This window comes from Ciconia boyciana, chromosome 5 (genome assembly GCF_034638445.1).
Source record: "Ciconia boyciana chromosome 5, ASM3463844v1, whole genome shotgun sequence".
Lineage (NCBI taxonomy): Eukaryota > Metazoa > Chordata > Aves > Ciconiiformes > Ciconiidae > Ciconia > Ciconia boyciana.
The window spans coordinates 33,718,836-33,742,348 of record NC_132938.1 but is presented as its reverse complement, the minus strand read 5'-3'; positions in this window follow the sequence as shown (position 1 = coordinate 33,742,348).

Below are 23,513 nucleotides of genomic sequence, written 5' to 3'. Positions count from 1 at the left end.
CATTCCTGTAAATTTATGAACCGTGAAGTGGGATAGTTTTAGTCTTTATGTATTCACAGAATGCAAAATTGGTCAAAGATGACCTGTTTATTGTAGAAGCCAAGGTAATGGGAGAAGAAAAAAGATAAAATCTGATGTGTGTGAGTACTGCTGTTTTTTTGTACTGTTGAAAGCTGTATTGTTTGTCACACTACCTAGTACTGAGGTATTTTTCACATTTCATCTGTCATCAAAGCAAATATATTATTGAGTTTTTCCAGTGCTTCAAGCAATATAACATTCTCCCAAGAGAGAAAGATTTGCTTTGAGGATCATCAGAAAATTCAGTATTTATTTGACAAGACTTTCTAAATGCATACAGTCCTGGAACTGAGTATTCTTTCATATCAGAGAATATCAACTTAAAACATGAAGGAGGGACATAAGAGGACCAGAGTTCGTGGAGGTAATGTTTGCTTGCAGCAGAAATGGCCAGAGCAGTGACAGCTTTGGGTAGCAACTGTTTAAACCACCCCTGCCTATATCACTAGCAGTTCTGCCACGGAGACCTTGCTCTGAATTTGTTGGTAGTGAAATCATTGCAGTGCACCTTTACTTTTGCCACAAGCCCTGTGGAGACTCTAGTGCAAATTCAACTTACTGCCTGTCTTTGGGGGCAAACAGGGAATACTTTATTCTCTGACACTGCCAAGCATGAATCTTCAAACTGCCTCCTGGTGTTGCTTTCAGCAGAACGTGGTGCTTGGGAGTGCACTGGGGGTGGATGGGTGGCTACTCCTCCCCCCTTCACCCCAGTGGAAGTAGGATGTTGGAACTGGGATAGAAATTACATGGATGTTTTCAGCTTTGTCTTGCTAGCATTGCCCTTGCTGCTTTGCCAAATGCACTAACACTCATTTCTTTTCAGAGGTGTACAGCCAAAGTGATGAGTATGTCTGTTTAGGATTTGTAATAAGAAAAAAGAAATGTTTACTATGTAGTTTGAATCATGTGGATAAAGCAGAGAGGATTTGGTCCTTAATAAAGAGTTACAATGTAAAGTGGTGAGATTCTACACTGATTTTGTTCAAACCATTACAAAATTGCTTTGTAAAATATGTATGTTTCTGTCTTGTTACTTCTCTGGCCTCCATCATCAGAATATCTCCCAAGCCTCTACACAAAGTATGGTTACTAAGGTAGCTTTAATGTGTGTGGCTTCAATACTTGCAGCAGAACCAATGCCTCACAACTGTGATTTCAGTCACTGCAATGCAAAATTTATAGTTGCTGCCTCCTGGTCTCCTTTCTCTGGAGCTCCTGGGCAGTATAAAAAGTGGATGCATCAGCCTGCCAGCTGGGGCATACTAGTGTGTGTGTGAAAAAACTATTATAAAAGAAGTAGTGAAGACATGAGGTGTTCAGCTGTGGTTGTGAAGATTTTAATACTTGTTTTATTCTTTTGTCTGGGTCAAGTTTATCATTATATTTCACTGCCAGGTTGTGGTGTTGTTTTTTTTTTGTTTTGTTGGGTTTTGGTTTTTTTGGGGGGGTTTTGCTTTGTTTTGTTTTTTTTTCTCCAAAAGTTGGGGATACACAGTCAGTGGGATTTGGTACTTCAAAAAAAATAATGATATCAGGCATGACAGAATCCCTGGACTTTTTTTTCCTGGACTATGTACTTGTCAGACAACTAGGCAAATTAAAAGATGAAGCTAAACGTAATGCTAAAAGAGAAGCACAAAGACTATATAGTAATTAAATTTTAGTTGGATCTTGAGGGCAAAGTAGAGCCAAGGGTGTTTTGTTCCGTACTTTGACATACACACTCCACCTCTGTAATTTTTAAAATCCCATAAAAAGGACTTAACAAATGAGGAACTAAAAATGATTATCACTTCCTCCCCCTTCAGTCCTAGAAGCCCTAAAAAAAAAAAAAAAGTGATGCTTTGTTTATTTTTTCTGTAAATATGAATAAAGCAAAAAAAAAAATTAACAATGATTTTAGTTGTTCCAAATGTTCGAATAAACAGACAATGTTTATAAATCACTCTGGCTTTGCATTTGAACTTTGACTGAATTTAACATTGTTAAAAAGAAGGGGGAAAAAAATCCTCAAACAGCTCCTCACAGACCTTGATTTCTTCTCTCCCCACTGCCTGTTGCCAGTAATGCTGCTGTTCAGTCTGTATTTTAAGCTTGAGCCTGCAGAGCTGACATTCAAACTTAGCATTTACCAATGGTTGCCACAGAGTGGTATCTCAGATACCTTCTGAGTTTTCCTATGCTTATCTCAAATACCTCTCAGCATGAGTAAATTATAACTTTTAATGGTGAAACTAGAGGTCAGCTTGAAGGGTGAAGCTGGTAATTTATATGAAAGTTGCTTAGTAATTTGTGTTTTCTGATTGGCTCAGTCTATTTCACATGATCAAACAGGACAAGCTTTCTCAGTAGAAATAATTTTCAGAGAGTTTTGCAGAGGCACAAGATGTATTTTAGCTGAGCTGTCTTATCCAGCTGGGAAAAAAGAACAGCTTTCTATTTATTTGAATCTGGTCATCTGTTTGAACATGATCTCCTTTTATTATCTGCTGCAGTTCTCATGGGGACATTTAATTTATTAATAAATTTAAGTATTTTCATTATCTTCTGATTTTCATATGGAAAATGTTTGTTTTACTGAAAACTGAATTTCCTGCTCATGGAATGGATTGAGGAAGGCTGTATAGCGTCCTTATGAAGGGAGATGTTAAGAATATAAATCTGGAAAAAAGCTTAAGCCTTCTTCGTATTCCTCTGCTCTGGCTTCAGATGGGGACAGTTTTAGATTGCAGTAAGGTCCATGCTGTCATTCTCATTTCTGGTTTGTGGCTGCATTTTTCTTTTATTTTTGATAGCCTGAAGCAAAGGTCAAATGCCTCTTCATTTTGATAAAGTTTTTCTCGAGATTTCAGTGTTGAAATGTAAAGTAGTTCTTATCTAAGCACAACATATGCATCCCTGATACTGTCATGCAATTAACAGAGTTTTAAATTGCTAAATGGTTTTAGGTTGTATAAGGTGTTGTGCTCTTATGCCTTCAATTTCTGTCATGGCATTATAGGAGCAATGGTATAGCAAAGGTGGCTAAGTGGAGGTTTTTAGTAAGCAGATACATAGCTGTTTATGATAAAGTATATTTCCCAGCCAATACAGCCTCTTTCTGGCATGCATTAATGCTCATGACTTCTAAGAGGAAGTTTGCAGCAATATTCTACCCTTAAAACTGTTTATTCTTTTAAATTTTCTGACCCTGGTCTTAGCATAATGTTTTTCTCTAAAACTGTGCAGAGGTTACCATGGTCTGATTTTTGCAGACTTCGACTTAGGGCTGTGTCTAATTTCAGAACAGTCTGGGCTATGTTCCTGACACAGGGATCTTCACTGAATGAACCAAACCGTGTCACTTTCGAAACAGGAGAGATTGCAGAATATTTTCTTGACGAAGCTTTCCATTTGTGACCAGCTGTGTCCTCTGATTTACTCTCACTGTCAGGAAGCAAAGATGGTAGACAACAACTCCCTCTTTTCCTTTATGTCAAAGGGTTTTCTTAACCCAGGAGGAGTTCTCTGGCCATTTGTGGGCTTAATATAGATTCTGGCATGACAAGGAGTTTGTAATATCTATAGATAATTTTGGCTATATATTATAGGTCAGTGGTTATCTGTGTCTTTACAAGCACAGGGGCTGCTTGACATAAACAGTGGAAAAGTGCTTTCTAGAAATGGAGGCCCAAAGATGAATTTGGTTTACTGACATTAATAAACATAAATTGACATCTTTGCTTCTGCCATGTGCAGACTCCTTCCCAGTACAAAAGTACACTTTCATTTCAGCAGAAACTGATCTTTGTTTCTGTACTAGAACAGATGAAAATATTCAAAGTATCTCAGTAAAATGACAAAAACAAATAGTGCCTTTTATTTCCTGGTGATAAAGTGTGTTCTAAATTAGGATCACCATTAAAAATACATAATTGGTGCAACAATTTGAATTGAGAGCAACAGATGGCTTATTACTTAAAATCCTGTTTCACAAATCAGACTGTGAGTGTTAAAAGGCACTAATTGCCACACTTTAATGTTATTTGGCTGTAAAATCTGTTTAAAGTCACAATCTTGTTAACAGTATCTGGAGAGATGGTTATGAATTAAGAAGAAAAGTGGAAGATATGCATATTGTTTGAAATATACATGCAATTGCTTCCTGTAGTCTAAACATAGCATAACATGTAGAATTATACGGTCAGAAGTGGGGTTGGTACTTCATGTCTTCTCCAGTAACCCACAATCTCCATCAGTTATGAAATGCAGTTCTAAAGAATTGCCTAAAAAAATAGTCCTGGGGTTGAGCGGACAGATGGCACAAGACTCATGGAGAATCAGTAGTGGTACTACACCGATGTGGTTGATCCACAAGCCACTGATCACCTCTCTTCTGAGGGACAGACACACCTGTATCTTGGCCAAGCATGTCTGGGATATACAAGATCCCAGTTTGCTTCCCTGCTCCAAAATAAGGTCATATGTCCTCCCAATGAAGTGGCACTGCTGGCTCTAAAGTGTGTGTGTGTATCTTAAGGCTTTCACTAGAACTTATATTGTCAACTGAGAACGATTTCCTGACAGGTGATAAATCATTATTTTTTAACCAAATTATATTGGTGTTTTTTCCCCCCAACTATAACAAATAACTCTGAGGACATTTTTTGTAAGATTATTTGAATTTTTTTAGTCTTTTCCACTTTGTGATCAAATGTCATTAAAGCTTATGTTTTCATCTCCAGCTTCATTGTGTCCAAAGAGTATTCTTCATAGGGACATAAAAATTATAAAACCATTAGTGTTTTAGTAAAAGTAACAGCATAGGATTTTTAAACATATCTCTCTAACAAGCAAAAAAACCCCTAGGAAATACTGCAATTCTTTAATTCACTGTAAGTGAAACCATAAACTATCCATCAGAGAAGAGTTCAAGGAAAAACTTAAATTCAGCTTTTTGCAGCATGTGGTCTCGGTTTACTCTTGCAGTGTACCCAGCATTATTCACTCTCACAGTGGGAGTTAGGGGCCAGGGAGAAAACATAAAATGAAACTACAATTGTGTAATTACTAAAAATAAGATAGATAAGTAATCACTTTTCTTCCCCATTTTGTGTTTTGAATTAAATTACTTGGCTGTATGATTACAGAAACTGGACATCAGTAACATTTTTTGTGTTCATAGCTGTGAAAAAGAATATTGCAGAGAGCTCAGTAGGAGAAGAAATATTTGAAGCTCATACATGGAGAAAAAACTCCTCTCTTTGCAGATAAACTGAGAATTAATTCCACTCTGTCCATTCTGTATAATGTCTTTAATTCTCAGAGGATTGTATATGAGAAACAAAAGGCAGAACCTGGCCATAAGATTTTTCTTTTTTTCCCTCCCCTTCTGATTTTGGTGTCCAGTTGCTCTGCATTTTGGAAAGTGAAAGATGTGATATGTTGAAACATGAGCTAGTTCTTGTCTAGGATGTGCTTAGCCAGGTCTGTCCACAAGGAATTGAATTGTCAGTAGCTGAACTACAGTTCAAACCGCTGTGCAAAAGTTATACATTTTACTGTTGGTTTTACAGTCAAGAGAGGCATTGCTGTGTTCACTCCTAGCTCTAGTTCTTAAAGCAGGAAATGTAAAATCAGGCAGTAGGTGGTACTATTTAACCTTTGCCTTCATGCTTACTTGCTAAAGGTGTCTGAGAGCGCTCGAGTGGAGCAGCCGTGGGGCTGGCTAAGCCGGAGCCAGAAGAGGTCTTGACTCATCGTGTGCAAGGGGCTGAGCAACAGGCTACTTGGTGGGGCTGGCAGCAGCAAAATGCCTGTTCTCTACACTAGGCCCAGGAAAATCAAGCTGCCTGCTACTGCTGCCTCTGGGAGAAGGGTGGGGAAGGTACATCAGTGATCATTTCTCAGGGAATTTTTAATCCCATGTGCTGGCTGCTGTTGTTCCCAATCCTCCTCATTCCTCTCTAGTAGTGATGGCAGCAGCAAGCGCAATCTCTTAACTCTTGGCTTTTCTTCTCTTCTTAGTTTCAGCCTCTCATTCTTGGGGTAACATGATTATGCTGCAAATAAGTCTCTCTAGCTTTGGCTCAAGGTTTCCTGAATTATAATCCCAGGTTTTTATTAGACTTGCAGTATGTGGAAGAAAATTTTTTCCTGTTTGCCTCACTTTCTCTATGGTGTAAGATAATATTGACTACCTGTACTCACTTTGCTGTGGGTCTGTGCAAAGTATTTTATATGCCTATGGAAACACTGGAACTCAGATCTCATCTAAGCATCTAAACAATTTTATTTTAAAAAGACCCCTACAAATAAACAAAGCATTGGTCTTTTACTGAAGAAAACTGTGTTTAAAATGGAGTAAAATAATCTGTTCTAACATTGGTGAGCTGGCATATTTATTATTCCTGTGTTTTCTACAAAACCTTATATTGCGAAAGAGTAATGTCAGCAGGTGTTTTATTGGTAGAGAATCATACAGATGAAACCACAGACTTTGTTTTTTTGCAGGTTAAAAACATATGGTGAGTGTAATTTAAATCCTGTGAAAGTCTATTCACATATGGAGCCTGGCTTGATTTACAGGATGTATTCTGTAGCTGCTTTACAAAATTTGTACTCATTTTTCATGGTTAATGGCCATATGCTTCTACTGCATTTTGAGACTATGTGGGCTCCATCTGGTGGCTAATTGAACACCTGAAATTCCTTTTACTTGATAATTAAGGATTCTTTGTAGGCTAATCAATGAGATGTTTGACTGATAGAATATGGTTTCAAAGAGAAATCAGGATAGCTTTTCAGTAAATGTCTTACTATGACTCTTCAGTGGGAGTGACCTGAATGCATGAGTGAATTCTTGCCATTTAACTGATTTTCCAAGTAAAATTAAGAGTGACATGGTGTCTTATCACAATAAAGACATTTACAAATAAAAAAAAAAGTGAAATGATTATTAAAAGGATAATATCCTGTGGAGTTAGAGAAATGTTCTGATTACAGATGAAAAAATAAAAGTATCTTTCACCAGCCCAGGATATATAAACTCAAGGGTGGTGTTAGATTTGGCCTGTTGTGAAATATGAATGTCTATGGAATTCCAGTCAGTAAATGAAAATGGATATACCTATTTCTAATCTTGATGTTTTGTTCTCAAGTTTCAACTCATTAGTCTGACAGTAAAGCAGGAGTTAAATTTATTAACCTTCCTTATAATGTGTTCAGCAGTGAATGATCTGCACTGATTTTATAGATTGTACTGAAAGCCTGAGCAATTGTTCATTTAAACATATTTCTGTCAGGAAAACGGGGGAAACTAGATGCCTTCTACAATGTTTTCTTTGAGCTGGTGAGTTCTGTATAAATCTTCAGATCAGTCAAACTTAGAAGCAGAAATTGCTACATATAAAAAATGCTCATTTGAATGGTAATACAGTGAAAATGACAAATTTTCTGTAAAGGTTTTAGTTAAGGTTTCTTAGAAATAATATAGAATTTTTCTCATGGCTATTCAATATTTTCTGAGAGGTCAGTTGTCATGTTCTTCAAGCACATGCTACAAAAGGAACAAGAAAAACAACTCAATATTAGATAATTTAAAAGCCTATTATCAAAATCAGTAATGTAAAATAGTAGCCAAGATATAACATAGACATTCATTAAAGTGTAAAAAGTTAAGTATAAAATAGACATTAATTTTGCACCTTTAAAGTGTTTCCAGAATTCAGGTGCTAGCCATCAGCATGCTATATTTGTCAGTCTGACCCTGATTATGAAGAATATCCAAACCAGTACAAAAAAGGTCTTGTCAGGGTTTGTTAGTATGCCTATTTCAACAATATAGGAAAGAAAAGTAAAGCTGAAGTCAGTATGGTGGAGGACACAGTCATGGACTCCAAGTAACTCTTTACTGGAAGCGTACTGAATGATTATATGTTACGGAGTGGCTTGTATCTTTGCCAGGAGTTTTCCATAGCCGGGAATTTTTCTTTCACTAGCTAGCAGGACCAAGGCTTTATTTTAGAGGTGTAATCTGTTGTCCAGTGTTGTACTGTTACTGCTTGTGGTATGTTTTAACTTCTGCCAAGGAAGGTAGAATGATTGCCTCTATTTGATCTGGCCTAAGACTGGCCTAAGACTATAGCCTGCTTTATGGACGGTGTTCTTAGTGAGATGGTAAGCTCTTGGAGAATGGTTCCTGTAGGGTTTTGGCTTTTTGGGTCGGGGGCAAGAGGAGGTGTCTAAGAGAGTAATTCGTCTTGAAAACTAGAGATTGTGCTTGTCACTCTTGTTGGTGCTATTTGACTTGAAACAAAAAATTACTTGTAGAACAGAGAGAAAGCATGTGAGAATGACCATAATAGTACGGTTATATCACTCACCAGGGTGGTAAGATACCCAGATTCTTTATTCAGAAGAATATTTATAGATATCTCTACAGCTTTGATAGATTTTGAGAAAGTTGTTTACTGCAGGATAGTCTAAAGGAGCTATACTGAAATGTTCTTTCAGAGAGTGGAGGATAATTTGAAATTAGATCTTTGCATATTTTACACGAATTTAATTTTCAGTCTCAAAAATAACTGGTTTTGAGGAGAAAAAATATAAAAAGTTTTCATTTAGGATTTATCTTAACTAATTTTTATTATTTTCCAGTTTGGATACCAAACTGATAAGACATATATGCATGTATTGTTAACTGTGAGCAGATGTCTCTGTAAACAGGGTACACTCCACAATGGGTCTCTGTAGCAAAGGTACTCAGGGGACAAATTCCCAAAGTGACAAAATCTATTTCTGCAAGCACAAGACCAAACCTGTGAACAGAGGTGAGCTGCAAGAATAGGTCTGATGACATTAGAGGGCTAACATATCTATCACACATATAGGTATGGCCCTAAAAGATAAATTATTTATTGGCTTTGCCTTACAAGTCTATCAGTGTGGCCATTGGACTGAGAGACAGCAACTCTGTCTCTTATCCCAGCTGCATAACTGTTATCAAGTTGACATTGAAGACTTTAAAGTAAACCGACAGGTATCTTTAACCTCTTTGTGGAGGTATATTTGCTCTTTGATGTGTTCAGCATTTCAACACTTCAAGTAGGCTTTTAAAAGTATTTAACATTAATTTGTATTCATACAGGTAAGCTGGTATTTACAAACTTTTTCAGTAAAAAGATGTAGAAAAGTGTTATTTTGATACAGGAATGACAGCATGCCTCAGAAATCATGGATGGTTTATTCAGATGTCTCTAGGTAAGAAAGCATGCATTTGTCCTCATTCAACCCTCCCTCTGTCCCCCTCTCTTCTCGATGTAGACATACACAGAAAGGTTGTTTCTGTGGTAATGCAAAAAAATAAATTAAGAAACAGGAAACTTAGGCAGTTTCTGAACCTAGACATGCTCCCCTTCCCACCTCAAATTAGAGATGCAAAACTTTATTCCTGTATGCAGATATGGTTTACATGAGGAACACCATCTTAAGGTTCTAATTTTTGTCCTTCATGTCTTTAATCAGTGTCACAATCACTCACTCGCTATCTTGGTGTGGATTGCTCTGTTTTCAAGCAGAGACTCTTCATACTATGCATATAGTACCCAGCAGAGTGGGGCCTCATTGTTTTTTGATGGATACTGTTGTAGCACAAATAGTAAATGGTTGTGAGAACATGTATTTTCTATGCAATCAATTTGATTTTATAGTCTTTTAAATGTTGGCTCATGCTATAAGGATTCAGTGAGACTGGTAAAATATAGGATAACTCTTATGCAAATAATTCAATAAACTGCATATCATAAACACATAGGTGTCCTGTTCAGTCTTGGGTATAATAGTTCAGACTCATTATTGCATTCCTGATGCTTAAATTAAAAAAAAAAAGCAGACAAACCATTGGAATGAACTGGAATACAGTTAATTTTTGATCTCCCCTTTCTGTAGTGTAGTTAACGCTTTCTGAATGCCAATAGAAATTGTCCCTGCTGAGAGTGAAATTGGTGGCAAATGTAGAATACATGATGTATTTTTTTCTTGTTTTCCTTCTTTGCTGATGTGCAGAAATATTTAGCATAGATAAGAATAAAGTCTGTTTTATCTGATGCAATTTTGTGATTGTGTGCAATGAAGGCATTAGTAGAAAAATGTAAGTGATAGGAAGTGGTTTGTTTACCCTGTTTATGAAGATGTATTTCGCAATCATGGTTTTTAAATATTAAAAAATCAGTTTTTACATGCTAAGGAAATATGCACTTGTAAAGTACCTAAAAACACTGCAAATCAACTATGCTTAGTTTAAAGTATATTTCTCGTGGAAACAGTGTCAATTTGGGCTCCTCCTCCAATCCCCAAATGAACCCGAGAATTGTTAAACCAACATTGATCTTTGGCTTTTTGAAAGTGGTGTGATTACCAGACACTTCCACTTTTCGGGTGTCCAGCTTGAAAGCCCTCGTAGAGCCAGGTTTGACAAGGCTGTCTGCTCAGCATTCTCTGAAGGTGAGATCCACTCAGACACTCTCAAATTGCTCACTGAATTGCTCAAAATGACTAGTCAGTTCTTAAACGTGATGGCCGTGGCCTTGCACTTTGTTTGAAGTTAGGCCAAATACCAGTAGGAAGTGAATGAAGTTTTTCTGAACAAAGTATTTTGGCTGATATGCCAATTCCTCCTTCAGTCTATCAGAGAATAGTGCTGTAAAACTATTGAAGCTTGAGGCTTTTTCACTTGGAAATAGGCTGGAGTACTTGATGCAATTATGTAGGCACTTCATGCATAGTAGGAAAGGCTTCCCTTCAAGAAGACTCAAGAAGCCTAGGAAAAGGATAAAATCAGAAAAAGAACTCAAATATCATGTAGAGCAAAGCAGATAGGTGCATAATAATGGTTAAGTTACCAAAAAAACCTTTCTACTCAATAGTCACCGCAATGGGTGTTTCCAAGACTTCCCTTAAAAGGGAGGGGAAAAAAAGAACCCAAAACACCAGGAAGGTAAATATCTTGCAAGATGTGAGGAACTGACACTGTTACGACTTCTCAGCTGAATGTAATTCAAAGAAAATTAATCCTCTTTAGCTCTTCCATCTTTTATGAAGCTTACAACAGCAAGAAGAAAAAAAATGATAAGTTAAAAAATTGATAAGCATTAAAAATGCAGACTGCAAATGAAAGTGGATAATAGTAGCAACAGATGCTCTGTTTCTGGTCAACAGTCAGTCAGTTCTGATCTCTGTCTTCCTTATTATCTGTATCTTTTACAGGTAATTTGCACTTTAAATGTTCTTCCCTATTTAGCACCATTTAAATGGGACACACAAGCATTTTTTACATTAACAGCTAAAAAGGGCTGTTAAGGATGGATTTTTTTTCATGGTTTCTTTACAGTTCCTCTTTTGTCTTTACTAGCTGAACAGTGTTCAGCATTTTATGTACCTGTCTTGTGAGGCTGCCTTTTAGAGGATTGTCTGGTATTTTCCTTTCTGTAATCTTGATTAATTTCTGAGAGCAAATTAGGGGGCGTGAGAATGCCCCCCTTTTCCCTTTAATTCCCATTCTTCTTTCAGTTTTCCCATAGAAAATAAGTTTTTTAAAATCAGTTCCAGTCTTGTCTCACTTTGCAAATCTTAAGCTTGAGATGAATGATCTAGACTTGAACAGATAAATTCGAGTTGACCTTGGTGGGAATGTAACTGCAAATCATATTCTGTATCTGAATGCAGTATATTGTGCTGTGTCATATTAGATGTTAGATGTAGTTGGAGAAATATGTGGCCATGTAGCCATCCAGATTTAATTACTGAAATCTGGTTTTAAACTTAAACTACATGTGTCATAAATCCTCTGCTGGTTTGAGAATCAACAACCATTTTCCTTGGCAGGACAGGGGTTTGTAAGCCATTTGCACTGGTGTTCCTGTGACTGCTCTGCTATCTCCACTGGATGGTTCCACCTTTGGGCTGTTCAGGTGTTTTCTGGGGGCAAGCTACAGCTGGATAAGGTACAGATTCTTCTGTAACTGTGTCAGCCCTGGAGAACAGCATTCCTCAGGAATGATACCCACAGATGTATGAGTGCAAGAGGAAGGAGTTTTTGCAGACTTCAGATTTTTCCAATGGGTTTTTCTAATGGGTGAGATAAAGGGAACCATTTCTTCTATCTGCTCCACACTAAACTCAAGACCTCTTTGACCCCAGTTACTGTGTTCCGATTGCTGTGTAAAACTTTCTTTCTGACTTTATTCTCATGCTTTCAGGAGTTTACTTGAAAGGTAAATTAATAGGTTTATTCCTGTGGTATTCAAATTAGTGTATACACATTTTTCTTAGGTTCCTTGACTTGGGAGTCCATAACATTAATTACATTATTGGAATGTTGATTTTCTCTCTCATTAGTACAAAGTTTCTCAGTGTAGAGATTGGATCAATTGTTAAAGCAAACCTGAAAACATTAAGGCAAACAAACTTTCCTATTCACAAATAACTACTTTGTGAAGTGGAACAAAAAGTTTCAGGAGAGGTAACTAATTTTTAAGTACTCTGTGTTTTTCTTGCTTTTTAATTGCATAATGTCACCACAGAAACATGGGTAGGGGTATTACCATTATAAAATAGAGGCAAGTACACAGGTCTATGCTTTATAAAATTGGTAACTGGTGAATTTGTTATGTGAATACCAGAATGCGGATCCAGAATAGCTTGTGAGAATTATGGAACAGCAGACTTTACTCCAGCTCAGAGAGTAGGAGGAAGCAGTGACCAGATCTTTCCACACCATAGTAGACAAAAATTTTAAACCATGAAACAAAACTGGTTTTCAGTATGTGCATTCACTGATATAATCATAACTGCAATAAGAAAAGATTGCATGGGCAAGAGTAAAAAAATAATGCAATTTTCATGGTAAAATTTCTTATAACGAGCCAATCTTGAAAACAAATAGCAGTCCCACTGAGTGTTTGTAGGTCAGAGCATCAGAGGATTAAACTGTAATTATGGAATGTGTGAAAATTTGCATTGTGACATAAGTGTGCAGCATTATTGGAATATATTTAAATATTCTGAGTTATACCAGCTAAAGAATCTACCAGCATTCTAGAATATTAAGAGAAAAATTTCTTTACAGTATGGAGAGGATATTGTATGAAGAATTATTTTACTCCAGTTAACACGTATCAAGAGATAAATTACACTGGCACATTTGGTATTTTTTGATGGTTGATGTTTTTCTTAAAGGTTACAAATATCAATTTATATATAGTTTAATGTTCTTATTGTTGAACTGCATGAATTAGTTCTTACGTACAGAAAGCTGGGAAGAACAATTTTACTTACTAAAACATTTTATTTATGGAGGGGTGTATGTGAGAGAGGTGAGGATATGTTGCTTTAGAAATTTTAGGTCCGTAGATGTCACCATCATGTTACAGCGTGCGTGGAAGAATGAACCCATTGTGTATATTTGCTTTGCTGGCTCAGCGTTTTCTCAGATAAATTAATAATTTAGTATATCTGACAAATAAAAAGCTCTCTCTTCATATCCCACTGTGATTCAGACTTCAGGTACAATCCAGAGTCTTAATTATTCGTGCTAAAAGAAAAGTGGGATTCTTGGCCTTTTTTTGGGTACTCTCAGGTTTAATACTGGTTTAATATTGGATTTCTCTTGGGGTTGCCTTATGGATACAGCCAATGGAATAAGTCATTCTTTCTCTCAGTAGACACTAGCACTAGGTGTGTTTCTACCTTGATGGCCAAGAAGTGTGCTTTTTTTTTCCCCTCCCCTTTAAAGTACCATTCTGGTAGATGCTGCTAGTTGCTAACTTTCTGGCTTCTGAAAGAATGGCTGAGTCTTCTGTTCCCCAAAGCTCTGAGACAAAAAAACCCCCAAAAGTGGTTGCTGATAGGGAATTTTTAATCTTCTGAAGTATTTGATGAAATTCACATATGAAATTCTGTTTCATCTTCATTTTATTGTATTTGATTTTGAGCTGGGCAGCCATCACAAAGTGGGAGTGGGAGGAAAACAGGACAATAATTTAAGTAGTGTTTTAAAGAAAGTGGCATAAATTAAGACAGCAGGATGCTCATGGCTCTGTTGCTTTCAGTGACTTTCACCATTTGTGGCAAAAATTACTGTAGCAAAAAGAAATCTTTTATTACAGAAAGATAAACACATACAAGATTAACAAGGTATAAAATCCTGAAAGCTATCTAATATACAGCGTTCATGAAATAAATTAGTTTTGAAAGCCATAGTTGGGTGTCTGGAGTGTAGGTGTCCATGTCTATATAGCTGAGATGTGCAACTGAACCAGCCTCATTGTTTTGAGCTTTTAAAGTCAAAATTGCAGCTTGGATGAAATTTAGGCTTTGATTATTAACAGTTGCAGAACCATAAACCGTATGGACTTTAAAGGAACAATTGAGTTAATTTGCATTTTGCAAGAAAATAGTCAGCTATGTGTTTAAACTATGCAGACACCTCAGTCCCAATCCCGCACCCACTTGATGTGATTAACAGGGCACACACATGATATAAGTTGTGGGCACCCTCACCATGAAGGGTGCCACCTCTGATGCTTAGAGAGCTTTTTTGAAACAGTTGTATAGGCAAGGTCTTAAAAAACATGGAAGTTTTAAATTTTCTTTATATTGTATGATAATTTTTATATTATTATAGGAGAGAGGTTTTCCGTTCCGGTATATTTCCATTCCATCTTTCAATTGTCTGCTCAGGTTCTACTTGGCTGTGAATATTTGTCTCTGTAAATATATGTAGTGTGGCCAAAACTGAATTTAAAATATTGCAAAATGGTTTTAATATATTTTATGAGATGTTTGAGATTATGCTTTCATACTGGTTCCCACTCTATGAGAAAAATGATGCCTTTAAAAGAAATATACCTCATCACAAAGATATTGTATAGAGTGATTAGAGGTCCAAGTAAATTTCATGTTAATTCACATTAACATGAGTTAAAGAGAAATTTTCAGGACAGTAATACAGAATAATTTATCAGTTCTTTGAAATGTTTTTCATATTCAACAAGTTTGAGGATAATTAAGTAGTAGGAATATAGTTACTCATATCAAGTGGAGACGAAAATACTACAGATATACAACATGTTTAATGTAGAATAATCTTATTAAGAATTCTGTGGTTTTTCTTTTTAAAAATACAAAGTCTTTAACTGCTTGGGCTAGGAACCAAGTAGTAATGCATAATATCCTTAATGAATCATATTTTAGGTATGTTAAAAAGTTCTAAAATGCTTGGTTTTGTTCCAGATTGCACAAATCACATATGTACACTGAGACCTTGATCTAAGTAGTATCAAAAGTTTTCTCTAACAGGCCAGTTGAATGGTATTATTGGATATTAAAAATATTTTTCCTCTTTGATGTTTTGACTACCTTTCGAATCTACGAATGGTAGAACTAATTTTGTTCTTGTCCCACTGTCAGTGACTGTAATAACCGGCCATGCTGTGCATAGTGCAGGACGAGGAGGTAGGGAGATGAGGGTGGGAGTGAGGAAACCTAGTGCTATATTGTCTCTGCATTTTCCCAGTCCTGTATGAAATTCAAACCAATGTACATATTAAAATATCATTAGTCCCACTTTTAGGCAATGAATAGTATTATTCTAATACAACTTCTTCCTGCCATGTCATTTTCTCTGGCACATGTTGCTAATTAAAGATTACTGGAGAGAGCTCCCTTGAGGTAGTACATGGATTTAATCTCAGTTTGAAAAAGATTCTAGAAATCTAAGGAGTATTTTCTAATTTATTGTATGTGCATTGGATGTTCATTGACCTTTCCACATTTAAAATGTTTTACATGGTTGCCTGTGCTTGCAGGGGCCTTGACTACTATGTGGTTTTTCAGTCCCATATTCAAGTACATAGGTATTGTAATTTTGAACTGTGATGGCCCTATTATCCTTTAATTCTTTATAAGGAGAACCAGTTGTTTCTTCTCCTTCTTTCAAACAAATGTTCCTTACATGACAAAAGAAATAGAAACACATCAGGTAAGTTCTTCACAAAGACAAGGTCACAGTAAGTTGTAATACAAAATACATGATTCTTGGAAGAATAGAGAGTTTAATATAAACTATGTTATGCAATGAACAAACCTCATTTTTTTACAGGATACCAACCTGTTATGGTGAATGCAGAAAGTTAAGCCAAGTGCTAGATAAGTTTCAAACAAAGAAATGATAAATGACTGTAGTATGAAAGCAGGAGAGCTAAGATAAGAAAAACAAAAGGGATGGACTTGGTGGACAAAGTAATTTTTTCCATTTTGTAAGATTATCTTTATGAATAAACGTCTCCCAGGAAGAGAACTGAACACTGGTGTGAAATATGAAAAAAGGTAGAGAAAACTATAGACAAGTGGATGTAGTAAATTTAAACTTTAAGACCTGTTCACGGACTATCTCTGGAAGATTGATGTCACCCTCCAAATTTTATATACCGTTTGCATTCTCTATAGTACAGATTATAAGTGAAATGAAAAATAATGCACTTAAATAACACTTAACTGGGCCAACAATATTTCTGATCCATTGATCCCATTTCCACAATCCTTATACAGCTTTTAGTCTTGCAAATCTCTCACTAACATTACAATTGGCTTTCTTTAGAACCTCATGAACTGAATTGTAATTCTTAATGCAGTGGATTAGACATAGTTTATTAATTTATTTATTTTACTGATGTGTTTATTAATTGATGTAATTTTTTTCTGCTCAACTGGGAGTCAGGTCTCTGAGGCCTCTCTGAGGTTTCTTTACTACTGGGAATAACTAGGAATTCTTTAGCAGGTAACACGAGTGTAACAAATTTTTTCACTGCTTTGCATTTTGACATTCACTTAAACTAGCCTGAACATCTGCTGCCTGATTAGATAATATTTTGAATCCACTTTTCTAGAAGAGACACTATCTTTGCACGGGTACAGGTAACTGAGTAAGAACAGTTGGATGTAGCCAAGAGGTACATAACGGAAGGACATGTCTTCCATTTACTGGTCATGGTACATTGAAAGGTCTATTGTATAATTCTCTTTATAAAACAAGATTATTCTTAACATTGTATCTGTCTGATTGCTGTGGGTGTGTTAATTTCTGGGATGGTTAATGGACATACACAGCACTTGGCATCTCAGTGAGGTATGTGTCTGAATGCATGAAGAATATCGTTAAGGTGAAACATACTCGCATAAGGGTTTTTTTTAGTTACGGCAGTCACAGTTTTGATTCACACAGGAAATTTTAAGAAAATTATCTTTATAATTCTGTCTTTGATCTTCTTCTTATTTTTAATTTAGTATTTCTTCTGTGTTGTCTTGCTCCCAAGGAGAGTGCATGTGTGAAATTTGAAGTTAGTTGCTTTAACAGGCTTTGAATTATAGTCCTCTTGAAAATTCATTATGTATGCATGCACATGTGTGTGTGATTACATTTGTCAGACCAAATCTTGTGGACATAGGAGTTAAAGCTGGTCATGGATTCGCAGTTAAATTTTCAGGGTAGCATTCATGTATGTTAGCTCTGTTTTTAGTTAAAATGGTAAGAACCAATTTATTTCCATCTTGACTTCTATTATCACAATTTTTGTGGAAAATAAGGGTTCCTAGTGATCTACTGATAACAGTAGTGTGTGTTAGTTTATTCTAATATTTTAAAACATAATACAATTTTTTTAATGACCTTTTGTAATGTTAAACTGAGTAATTGTTTTTTTAGCTTTAAAATCATTATTTACTTCAGCTTACTAGCAACTTTTGAAAGTAAATTTGCTCTGTATTCATCAGTAGCCTAATTTAAGCCAAATGATCAGGGCAAGTCATTATGATTAGTGAAACTGCAACCTACTGTGGTTTTGAACAGATAGGAATATTTTTTGAATCTAATATGTTCACAGCCTGCAGAGTTTTAATAAGAATGTCACAACCAGTGAGTAACATCTAGTGTTTCTCCTCTAACTGCAACATCCTGGATTATATTATATAAAATTTTAAATTTATGCTGTATCACATATGTCATCCTGACTTGATTAATCTTCTTAGGTGATAGTGTATTAACTGGACAAGAAGAACCCATGAAGATTTAAAGATAGAATTGTAAATGAAGGCATCTGCCATGATCACCACTGGCTCTGAATTCTATAATTACTCATGATTTGATCAAATAATTTCATAAATTCAGCGGTGCAAAATTTTCCCTGTAGTTTGTGTGGATGATTTTATAGGTTATGTGAAATTGTTGGTGCTAAAAAGACAAAGCAGAGGAGAGAGATTAGTTTTTAGGTGCATTTTTTCTGCATGTAATAATTCTGGTAATAGTTCACTATTTCAAAGAGATTTAGACAACCTACAGCACAGATTTTAGCAAAGGAATAAGCCTTGTACAAAGTATCCACCACAATTTACTTTCAATTTACTGAATTCAGTGACTTAGTTTGAGGTACAAAGTTGCACAAGACAGAGTGCATCTTGTGTCATTCTCATTTTGATAAGAAACCATCTGACATTTTGAGAAATGACCTACTCTGTAATCACAATCAGAATATATAAAAGCTCCGTGATACAGAATTGTTTTCTTATTCAAACTGGACTCCTGTTCATAAGCTATTAACTGAGCTGTGAATTTCAGCTGATAAAGTCAGGCTGAGGTTTTTTCGTGAACTTGTCTTGAGGTACTGTAGAGAGCCATATCAGCAGGATATTCAGGTGCACGGAATACGAATTCTCTTGGGAAAATGTGAATAAAATGAATAGCATTATTATCCCTATAAGAAATGGTTTCCAAGAGTGATTCAGACATTTGATTTTCTTAGGAGGTGGTATTTAATATTGTTGTTATCTTGGAAGCAACATATTACAGTAAAATATAGTTACAGCATATCTGTGAACATCAGTCAATGTAAACAGAGAGCACAGAATCATTTAGGTTGGAAAAGACCTTTAAGATCATCATGTCCAACCGTAAACCTAACACTGCCAAGTCTACCACTAAACCATGTCCTGAAGTGCCATGTCTACATGTCTTTCAAATACCTCCAGCGATGGTGACTCAACCACTTCCCTGGGCAGCCTGTTCCAATGCTTGACAACCCTTTTGGTGAAGAAATTTTTCCTAATATCCAATCTAAACCTCCCCTGGTGCAACTTGAGGCCATTTCCTCTTGACCTATCACTTGTTACTTGGGAGAAGAGACCGATCCCCACCTCTCTACAACCTCCTTTCAGGTAGTTGTAGAGAGCGATAAGGTCTCCCCTCAGCCTCCTTTTCTCCAGGCTAAACAACCCCAGTTCCCTCAGCCGCTCCTCATAAGACTTGTGCTCTAGACCCTTCACCAGCTTCGTTGCCCTTCTTTGGACATGCTCCAGCACCTCAATGTCCTTCTTGTAGTGAGGGGCCCAAAACTGAACACAGTATTTGAGGTGCGGCCCCACCAGCGCCGAGCACAGGGGGACAATCACTTCCCTAGTCCTGCTGGCCACACTGTTTCTGATACAAGCCAGGATGCTGTTGGCCTTCTTGGCCACCCAGGCACACTGCTGGCTCATATTCAGCCGACTGTCGACCAATGCCCCCAGGTCCTTTTCTGCCAGGCAGCTTTCCAGCCACTCTTCTCCAAGCCTGTAGCGTTGCATGGGGTTGTTGTGACCCATGTGCAGGACCTTGCACTTAGCCTTGTTGAACCTCATACAATTGACCTCAGCCCATCAATCCAGCCTGTCCAGGTCCCTCTACAGAGCCTTCCTACCCTCGAGCAGATCAACACTCCCACACAACTTGGTGTCTGCAAACTTACTGAGGGTGCACTTGATCCCCTTGTCCAGATCATTGATGAAGATACTAAACAGAACTGGCCCCAATACTGAGTGTCTGGTGTAATGTTGAGATCTGAACTGACATCTATTTTATGCAGTCTAAGTAACTCCCTTCCAACTTCAGCAAAATTTGAATCAGCTGCTTGCTTCCTCAAATATTTTGACAATGTAAAATATTTGCATAATCCAATGCAGTGGCCAAGTTACAGATTTGAATGCCAGTTCAATACTCAGAGGTATAAAACAGTGGGAAATGTCAGAGGATGCTGCACATCAGTAAAGGTATAGATGCTCCTTTGGCTTCCTGGAGGTGGCTAGGAAGATGAGACAACGCTCTGTCCCCAGGAGATTCATTGGATCTCTGTGCTAGAAGGCAGTCGCTCTGTGTTCATTCCTGATCTCCACAATCCTTTTGGACATGACATACTGATTCTTTTGATAGAATCCTTTTGTTTTCTAGAAATGTCAGGAATTTGTCTTTATTGTTCACTCTTGCATAGGTACCTTTGCAACTGGGAATTGATCTTCTATGTATACAGATTATGTATCTGAATAGAGAAGACAATCATTTGACTAAGTGGCTACATTCTTTTCATTTCCTTGCTTTCAGGTCACTTAAAAATTCTTTATATCAATGTCATATTAGGTGATATCTTTTTGATGTCTTACTACTTTTTTAAAATGCAGATCATGATGTGAAACATTAGCAGACTGTTGTAGTTGTGAGCAAAATTATCAAAGGAATTTTGGCAATGAAAAAATCATTCAAAAAAGTGTTTATTGTTAATATAGACTTAATGTATTTCTCCTAACAACATATGTAAGAGTTAACTTTAGTAATATTAAACTATTTTGACTGATGAGGCTTTCTTAGAAAAAGTACTAAAACTACAAGGCTGTATCAGCTGAATGCAGGAGTCAATCTTCCATCGGTCTTTTGCTGATTTGACAAGAAATAATGCTGAATAGGCAGTGTAAGCAAGACCCACTGTGACTCAGAAGGACAATTACACAATTTATATGACCTAAATAAAAGAAATGTGATGGCTCCTTAAACTGGAAAATTGCTTTAGAGTCACTGTGTGAACTTCACTTGTTAAATATATGTAACCATTCTGGTTTTGGAAGAGCTAGTTTAACTTCAGTATATGTTAAAAAAAGTTTCATATTTATAATAAATGATAAAATGAAAATATTTTCAAAGATATCAAAAGAAAGCTTGATTTATTTTTTTTTTTTTTTGGAAGATGTAGCTCAAATACCTGTTCTCCAGCCTTCTGAAAGAAGACACTCAGACACTCAAGTGGTCTTCCACCTTTCCTTATTCTCTTTAAAGCAGAGATCCTTCAGGGCACAGGATAGGGTCTGTGTACCCTGTTTAGGTATTTATACAAAGGTGTGATTAAGAAATGGAAATTGTGGTAGATTCCTGTTACTCAGTAAGAGATTTTCGTTTTAATAACTTCAACTTTTAAATGTAGAAAATCCTCCTCCTTTCTCCTCCATAATCTTGAGCAGACCAATTGAACTTTGCTGTACTTCTTGAACAGGATTGCTCTTCTGTTCCTTATATCTGGCACACAGTTGTGAACCTTTGTGCTGTTTACTTTTATTTGGCGTTTGTCAGATTAACTTTTTGTACCTGATGGTTTGTTGAATTATTTTATACATATATCAGATTTGTTCTTTGGAAAACATCAATATTTAATCTGGTACACATACTATTCCTTTATAATAATTTTTCAAGAGACACCTAAGTTTTTTATATCTTCCAAGCTACATAGTAGATCTGTAGAAACCTCTGGTAAATGATGTCAGGGCTCTTCTAGGTAAACAGTTTGCTAAGAGTCTTTCAAAACTCAGTTAAGATGTTTTATTTCCTTGTTGGTCCGAAGATGATAATTGGAAGAACTTCTGTGCGTGATAAATTTCTTGTTCAAAAATTCTTTAGATTCTACAGAATAAATTGAATACACTGTCAATTTTCCCCTGTGATGTCCATTGTGACTAAGAACTGTTATGGATGATTGCTGTTTTTGAACTATCCTGGGAACTAGAGATGTATCATTAGCCATTAATTGGTGAGGGTAATCGGATATCTCTAATTCACTCATATTTCTGTAACAGTTTCCACAATATCGCATGGAACTTTTTGGAAAATACTGCTGAATTAAAATAACTGCAAATAGCACTTTATATAGCACCAGACTAGGGAAATATTATCTATTAATTAGTAGCAAATGTATTTATGACACATCAAGCAGAGATTTATGAAGCAGAAAGGGAAAACAATAGAATTTTGAAATTATTTAAGAAGACTGATTCGGCTGTTGAAAACACAGGGCTGCATACTCACCAAAGCAAAATTTTGCTAAGAGGCTCTCCTAATCTATTGGATGTTCAAATTTCCAACAATGAAATTAAAAATAGAAACTGTAAAGAATATAGAAAAAATTCAAAAAGGGATATTAAATGGAAATTCATTTATATAAAGCTTGCTGTAAGAAATGAATATGGATAACTAAGGTTGATGGGACCATAAAAAGGAAAAAAAAAGTAAAAGAAAAGAGGACCTCTTAGCATATGACAAAAACAAAACAAAACAAACAAACACCAAAAACCAAACCCACAGTACCTTATCAGTAATTGTTCATGCTGCTTGACAGAAATAAATGGTCAAATTGTAAATATAGTTATAAAAAATAATAGTACCAAGCAAATATTCTATTCTGTTTTTCTGGTGGTCATATTTTTATCATGTGAGGATGATGGATTTTTCTTCCCTTTCCCAGCCAAAAGATAGGTAGAAAAAAATATAGAAAACTGTTCCTAAATGATTCAAAATTCTGAAGAATATGGTTTTACACTGTAAGAAAAGCATTTCCATAGCTATACATTTCTTCCAATATAGAGGGAATATTGAGTTTTAAAGGGCTGTTTAGTCCAGTGTGGAAAGATGTCACTAGAACGAATGGCTATGAATGGGTGAGCCACCCAAATTTATGTTAGACATTGTTTATGGAAGAACGATTAAGCATCAGAACAAACTATCAAAGAAAATATTGGACCTTGCATTTGATGTATTCAAATCAAAACTGGATTTTTTTTCCGGAACGTAAGTCAGCTGAGGACAAGTTATGCTTCAGTTAAATATAAATTACTGATTTCAGTAGCTGAGGCAGCCATGTAAGATTCTTGGGTGTCAAGGTTTGTTGCCTTTCCTAGCTTTTGTATATCTGTGAAGGATGGAAAAATACTTGGTTTGATGTTTTCAGTCTTCATCTGTGTTTGCTATTTAATCTCTGTATTTTCTTCAGTATCCAGTACATTTTAAAAGATGATTTGAACACATTTACTGACACATCTCTTAGGTTTCTTTTTTTCCAGTGCAACCATCTTATCATTGTGTTTTGCAAGCAGCTATAGGTAAGGCATAGAACAGACAAGCATTCTGTGACACTCTCTAGACATGTTGGTTGTCCTGCAGTTTGTATACAGGGCAACACAATGGCTTAATGTGCAATTCATATGTGGTTTTCTAGGCCTCCCTAATATTAGCACTGCAGGATTGATTAATGTCCCTAATTTTAACACAG